We start from the raw sequence: 7,570 nt of genomic DNA on the forward strand, positions 1-7,570 counted from the left end.
AATTTTACACGTTTCTTTTAAATTAAATTAATTTGTTTAAATTTATGTTTGCAATAAACATAGTGTTTATATGAACAACTGACAATTACAATATATACAGTTGATTTTCACATATTTTATTATTCAGGAACTGATAAATAGAGCAAAATCCATCATTAGAAATTGTGAGAGTCTACTGTATATTTGAGAACTTTTATTTTGTTACCTTTAAGTGTTGATTTTTTAAGTATTTTTCCCAGCAAAAAATATATAAAAGTTTGGAATTTCTTACTGTACAATCAGTTTCTATAACAATTTACTTAGAATCAAAAAAATGCTCCGTCCCAAAACTTGAGCCTAATTTATAATAAAAATAAAATTCCGTTGTCTACTGATAACCTACACTACTTTTCTTCACGCGCATCAAAATTCATTTGATTATCCTAATCCTAAATTATTATCCTAATAATAATTTCATGAGAAGGTTGAAGAACATTGAATTGACAGTAATTCCTAAGTTCTTCAGAAAAATGATTTTTTGGATCCCAATTTTCATGCTTAATATTTCTCTACCACAGAAAACATAGTAAATCAAAGGACAGGGAGTAAAACATCATTGGCGGAGATGTTTGTCATAACGATAAGAAAGTAGACACTAAAATCAAGGCAGGTTAGAAAATTTTTACTTAGGCCCCTTCTATAACGAAGAAAAAACGTAGACAGTCTTCATTACAGAAGACGACAACAAAAGTCATATTATATACAGAAGAAAAAGTTTAATCGTATTATATAGAGAGGAAAACGTAAGTCGTATTTTTTGCAGAGTATTAGTAGCCTTCTAATTAAAGAAGATTGTCTGTTATTTGAAATTCAAGGTTTCTTGGGTCTACATGCCCGTTTATTATTGTCGCGTGGACTCTAATTTTGCATTAAAGGGGTCTACTTAGCAACATATGTCCAAATTTTGGTGTAGCCCCCCATACGTCTTAAAAAGCGACGAAGTTAGAAATGCTAATTTTTACATTTGGGGGGAGCACAATTCGACATGGGTAAGTTAAATAGTTAAGGTTTCATGAGTCTACAACATTCCAGTCAAAACTTGTGGACATAGGTCCAAAATTTGCCATAGACCCCAGAAAGCGCGCCAAAGTGTATGTGTGCATATTTGCAATCTATTAGTCCAATATTTTGAATAGTTCATAACGCGCCCAAAAAAATCTTAAGTATCTTACAGTCTGTGAGCACATTTAACCACAAAATGGGCTGTAATTCAGACGCTGAAAATACGCTTTAGTCATTAAAACAAAACATTATAGTTTTAAGTATTTCTTTCTTCACTTCAAAATTGTAAATTTTCGTGTTAAAAAAAAAGACTCAATAAAAATTTGAATTTGATGGGCTGTAATTTGACATTTAAAGTGGAGTGGATATTTAAGGAATATGTTTTCCTGAAATATCGATTTTTAAAGAATATGTTGTCTTCAAACTTGATTTTCATACCCAACACCCTTTTTTTCAGGTGGTCGACCTTTGGCCACATTTTACTTCTTGTTCACAAGTTATTTTCATAAGCTTTCCAACGATACCCATATTGAAGTAATCAGTTCCGGAAAACTGGTTTTTTAACCCGAACTTTTGTGTCAAATACCCGGGTAGCCTTTCCTGTGATCAGGACACCAATTTCTACCATTGCAACTCTTTCACTAAACTATATATAAGTCTAGGTCATCATTTTGCCTACAGAAGGTATATCGTATAAACCCTGATACGATGAGAATGTGCCTACTCGAAATAATGGTTTTAGACACCACATATGCTAAGACGAAATCCGTTTCAGGCAATTTGGATTCGATTTAGCCATGTCCGTCCATGTGTCTGCCCGATCTGGCCCGAATTTGGTGCACGGTAGTTTTTTGTCCAAACTTAGTTTAAGTTTGAAAATGCCCAATATCGGTTCACGTTTTGACATATCCTCCACACAACAATACTGCCCTATTTTCAGTATTTTAGAGATTTTAGCTTCATTTTTCGATGAAAACAGTTCTATTTTGACCCCACACAACGATACCGCCCGATTTTTAGGATTTTTGATTCATATGTCAACGAAAACTGTTCTATTTTGACCATTAGGGTTCCCAATGGACTAAACACGCTTCCGTTAAAAAGTATGGACTTAGGTCCATAATTGAATTGGCCCCCATTTTAGATGTCGCCCTATTTTATATATTTAGATGTTTTTGCAACATTTTGCTGACCTAGTAACAAGTAAATATACATCCTAGGTTTTTAGAGGACAATAAACATCTCTAGAAAAAAATTTTCATATAGGCCTTGATTTTTGTAAAGCTCCCAATTTAAGATACCTCCCTATTTTAAGTATTTTCAAGTGTTAACCAACGCTTTTCGACTTACTAAGCCGTATTTGGACTCTGATATGCTAAGGAGTCAACAAAAATGTCATTAAAATATTATGGACGTAGGTCCATATTTTAGTATTTGATCCTTTAACGGGACCGCTTTTTATGAGTATTTTAACTTTTTTGCTTATGGTCGTTATATTAGTCATTTTTCAGACTAATGCTGAGGGTATATCCCAGTCGTTTAGCCGACTGACCCTTTTCTTTCTTGTTTTCAGGGGATACAATTTGTGAGTTATATTTGGAAAAGGAACTTTTGGCTTATAAATGGATGCCAAATATCGATGATAGATTTACAGTCTAATGCATTCATTTATTTATGTTTATAGTTTTTTAATCGTCAATGTACGGAAGTAATGGTGCATGGTATGACATGGTAGGCCCCGTCTTCCTATAGCCTTTGCTTACTTCTGTTAATATGTTTTCCTCAAACGTACATTTTTATACCCTCAGCCATATGGCTAAAGAGGGTATATATCATTTGATACGGCCAAAACGTGCCTAGTCGAAATAACGGTTTTAGACCCTAGGTCTCTTTGGACCAAATCCGTTTCAGGACATTTGGAGTCGATCTAGCGATGTCCGTCTGTCTGGCTGGCTGGTGGGCACGATAACTCTCGAAGGGAGTATCCGATTTGGTCCAAACTTGGTGCATCGTAATATTTTTGTCAAACTTAGATCGAGTTTGGAGATGGGGAATATCGGTCCACTCCTTCTGGTACCTCCCCCACAAATGTTCAAAAATTTCATTGAAAATAGTTCACCGCATATAAAGATAACGGATTATTTGATTTTCTTCAAACTTTGCAAATCGTAATATTTGCATTACCCCAAGATTAGGTGCGAGAATGGACAAGATTGAACTACTCCTTCTAGTACCTCCCCCACAAAGGGCCCAAATTTGAAACAATTAAAATGCTCATAGAATGCGAAATATACATCGGACTCTCAACAAATTTCACACATATCAATATTTTTACCATTACAAAGTCTGGTGTAAAGATGGAGTATAGCAAGCCACTCCTTCTAGTACATCCCCCACAAAGGGTCAAAATTTGGAATAACTAAGACATTCAAAAATACGAAAAAAACATCAGATTCTCATCAAATTTCACACACCAATTTTCACATACCAATTTTTTTGCCATTACAAAGTCTGGGGTAAAAATGGATTATAGCGGAGCACTCCTTCTGGTACCTCCCCCACAAAGGGTCAAAATTTGGAATAACTAAACGCTCATAGAATGCGAAATGTATATCGGATTCTCATCAAATTTCATACGTATCAATATTTTTACCATTACAAAGTCTGGTGTAAAGATGGAGTATAGCGAGACACTCCTTCTGGTACCTCCCCCACAAAAGGGTCAAAATTTGGAATAACTAATTTTCATTTTCATCAAATATCACACATACCAATATTTTTACCATTATAAAATCTAGTGGACTATGGCGAACCACTTCTTTTGGTAAGCACCTCCCCTCCACAAAAAATGATCAAAATTTAATCATCCGATTATTTACAAATAGTTCTACCATTGTAACATCTTGTGTAAAAATGGAATATAGCGGACCACTCCTTCTGGTACCTCCCCCACAAAGGCAAACATTTTGAATAATATATAATAATCCGATTTTTTTTCTATACATTTACACAAAATACCTGATGGGAATATCGAAAATAGCGGACTACTCTTTCTAGTACCTTCCTCACATAAGTTCAAAATATTTAATAAATATAACCTCTTAAACATGCGCAACGAGTCAGCGATGCCCTTCAAACATATTATGTTTCAATATATCTGAGCCCACTTCTTCTGAGTCTCATTAAATGCAAAACGTCTGCTTACTCCTTCTGGTACTTCCCTCATAAAGTATGAACATTCTGAATATATATAACTCGCATGCGAAAGAAGTCTACAATTTTCTTAGAGACATCTGTCTGCTATTTCTTCCTTCCCCACAAAAGTTCAACATTTTCCATATTTAACATATTAAATGTTGGAATTCCTTTATATTAGGTCACATGCGAAATGAACAATATTGATCTTCTGGATATCCCTCTATAATGGTTCGATATATTGAAAAACCACAGAACACAAGTCTTAACATATTTTAATAATGTAGACCTAGGCTGAGGGTATTAATCTGTCGGCAAATCCGACTGATACTTTTTAACTTGTTTATGTATATTTTGTCCTCAAACTTCAAGAAGAAGATGTTGCTCTCAAGCGAAATTTTTGAACTCCTGAAAAAATTTTTTCCTGAAGCGAACTTTTTTAAGGAAAAAAAATGTTTTAAACTCAGGTTTTTTTTAGGAATATATGTGTATGTTGCTCATGTTATATTTGCAGTTTTCCCAAAGGACGTCCGGTTATCATGCAACGGCGTTAAGTTGTGTTGAATATATTTGACAACGTGGTGGCAACCCACAACAAAATATACGCCGTGTGCATTTTGGGGACAGTGTCTGACAGGAGCTACAACATATATGATGACCTCAAAGTAGTCGTTATGTAAAAAATATGTTGTAAATCAAAAGTTTTCGGGAAAATTACCTAATAATTATTAAATGTAGCTGAGGAAGGCCCTAATTATACTAAAAATGGGTTCAAACGTTAAAAAAAAAAAAAAAAATATATATATATATATATATATATATATATATATATATATATATATATATATATATATATATATATATATATATATATGTGTGAGTTTCATGGTACTCAAAATTTTGAGTATCCATGAAGCTCATAAAAGGGAAAATTAACATCTGATTCCATTCAGACTTGGTACATCTCAATATTTCAATTAACACAAAATCGGTTATATTTATGGTAGAGATCGGACTTTTTCTTCTGGCATTTCCCATACATATTGTTCAAGATTGTGAAAAACCAAACGCTCAAAAAAAGAGAAATAATCTTCCAACTCTCTTCAAATTTCATACACACTAACATTTTTGCAAACACAAGATCTGTTGTGAATATGATATATCTCTGCCAACCCCTTCTGGCACCTCACAAACAAAGGTTCACAATTTCCAATACTAAAATCTATAATAATTTGCGAAACAAGTCGGCGATTCATTACAACTTGCTATATCTACATATTTTTCCTATTCAGAAAGCTGATATTAATATATGATTTACCGAAATTTATGATTTCGCATATCTCATATATAGTATAGGAAGTAGTCGATATAGTCCAAATCTTGCGCGTTGTAATATTTATATCTGTCTTAAGTTATATATACATTTGGTCAATATTGGCCAACTGCTTCGGAACCTCCCCCATAAAGGGTCATCCGTTTGAATAATCATAACTCAAGGTTGAGGGTACACAATAACGGAGAAATGCCGTCAAAAGCTTGACATTTTAAAGCGAACATTAATATATATTTATTCGAAAAATTATCAAATACCACCACCATATAGTGGTAAGGATATTATATCTTTGTGCACTTATTTGTAACATAGAGAAGGTACGCAGAGTTACTTTTGAGAGTCTTCATAGAGTCACTTTCTGAGTCGATTTATGCATATCAGTCCGTGCATGTATTCTTGTGAAAAAATGCAGGCCGCATTTATTGTCCGATTGAGATGACATTTTGCAAACAATATTTGTTTGGCCCAAGGACGAACCCTTGAAATTGATGATCGTCGGATCAGACTTAGACATAGCTTCCATATATCTTTAACCGATATCGCGTCAGTTGTGTACCAAATGGCTATTATGAGTCCAAATTAACCGTATATTGGTACATCCCACCAAATTCAGACTAGAAGCAAGTAAATCAAATTGGAGAAAATCGGTTAAGACATAGCTATAACTCCCATATATATGTTTAATCCGATTTGGGGTTTAAGTCCCTCACATGCCTAATATGCCCTCCAGAAGAATAATATTTGGTAACGGACATCATATTCTGCTCCAAAATACTTATGTCAAGTTTTATCAAGATTGGTTCAGATTAGAATATAGCTTCTATATATATCTTTATCCGATATCAGGACTGAATTTTGGCAATTACGACTGAATTCATCCTATAAACCAGTACTTCAAATTTTGTGTAAATTTGTTCAGATATAGCTGTAGCTACCATATATACACCTAAGTCTGTTTTTACACGGTAGTTTGGTTTCAGAAGAAGCCGTGTAAAAAAACCGTGTAAAAAAGACATTGATCTTATACAAAAATGGGTGATTTGTTCCTAATCTCTAAAACCTATTAAAATTAGTGAAAAACAAGAATTTTTATTTTTTTCTTTACCAAACACGTCTTATTGCATTAACAGTTCACAAAATATTAACACGTTTCAATTGCTCTGACCAGTAAATTTTATTGTATGCACATAGTGCTATTCACATTTGCTTTGACCAGTAAAAATTGTTTGTACGCGCTAAAGGGGAATTCACTTAAATCTTTAAGCTAGTGTTCGCAAATTATCGATACTATCGATGGTTTCAGACTTTTTTCTTTCATAAATACTTGTTTGTGATATGAAAATACTTCGCAAAAATTAAATTTGACAAAAAAATTTAAGTACTTAAAATTTCAAATCGTGCTAAATGGAATAAAATCGTGTAAATAAATTAAAAATATTCAATTTTCAAACCGTGTTATATCAAAACCGTGTACAAAAAGACCGTGTAAAAACAGACTTAGGTGTATACGATAAGATGAACAAACTGAAACCAAACGTCAGTCATTTCCAAACGTCTGTCATTTCTAAGCCACAGTTTTGTTATCTATCACCATTTTTCCATCTCCTCCTCAAGATGGATCATTTTTCAATTGAAACGCACATTGTTTGTTGGTATGAATTTGGTTAACTAATTAAACAAACTTGACCATTATAAAGACGCATCCAACACGTAGGAAGTTGTTGATCAGGAAATGTCTGACTAAAAACCACTGCTTTAAAAACAAATGTAACACCGAATAGTTAGATTTGTTATTATATCTCTCATGGTTCTGACAAAGCTTCCAATGATTTTGTGTAAGCCCATCCCAAACGAAAGACTGCACGGCTTAGTTACTGCACACAGCTTAGTATTGCACACAGCTTAGTTACTGCTAATGTAACGTCTTTATTTAAATAGTTTTATTTTTCATAATTTTTTTTTCGGATCAACTACACCAAAAATAGCCATATCACTTTCTTT

Source organism: Musca domestica, unplaced genomic scaffold (genome assembly GCF_030504385.1).
Source record: "Musca domestica strain aabys unplaced genomic scaffold, Musca_domestica.polishedcontigs.V.1.1 30, whole genome shotgun sequence".
NCBI lineage: Eukaryota > Metazoa > Arthropoda > Insecta > Diptera > Muscidae > Musca > Musca domestica.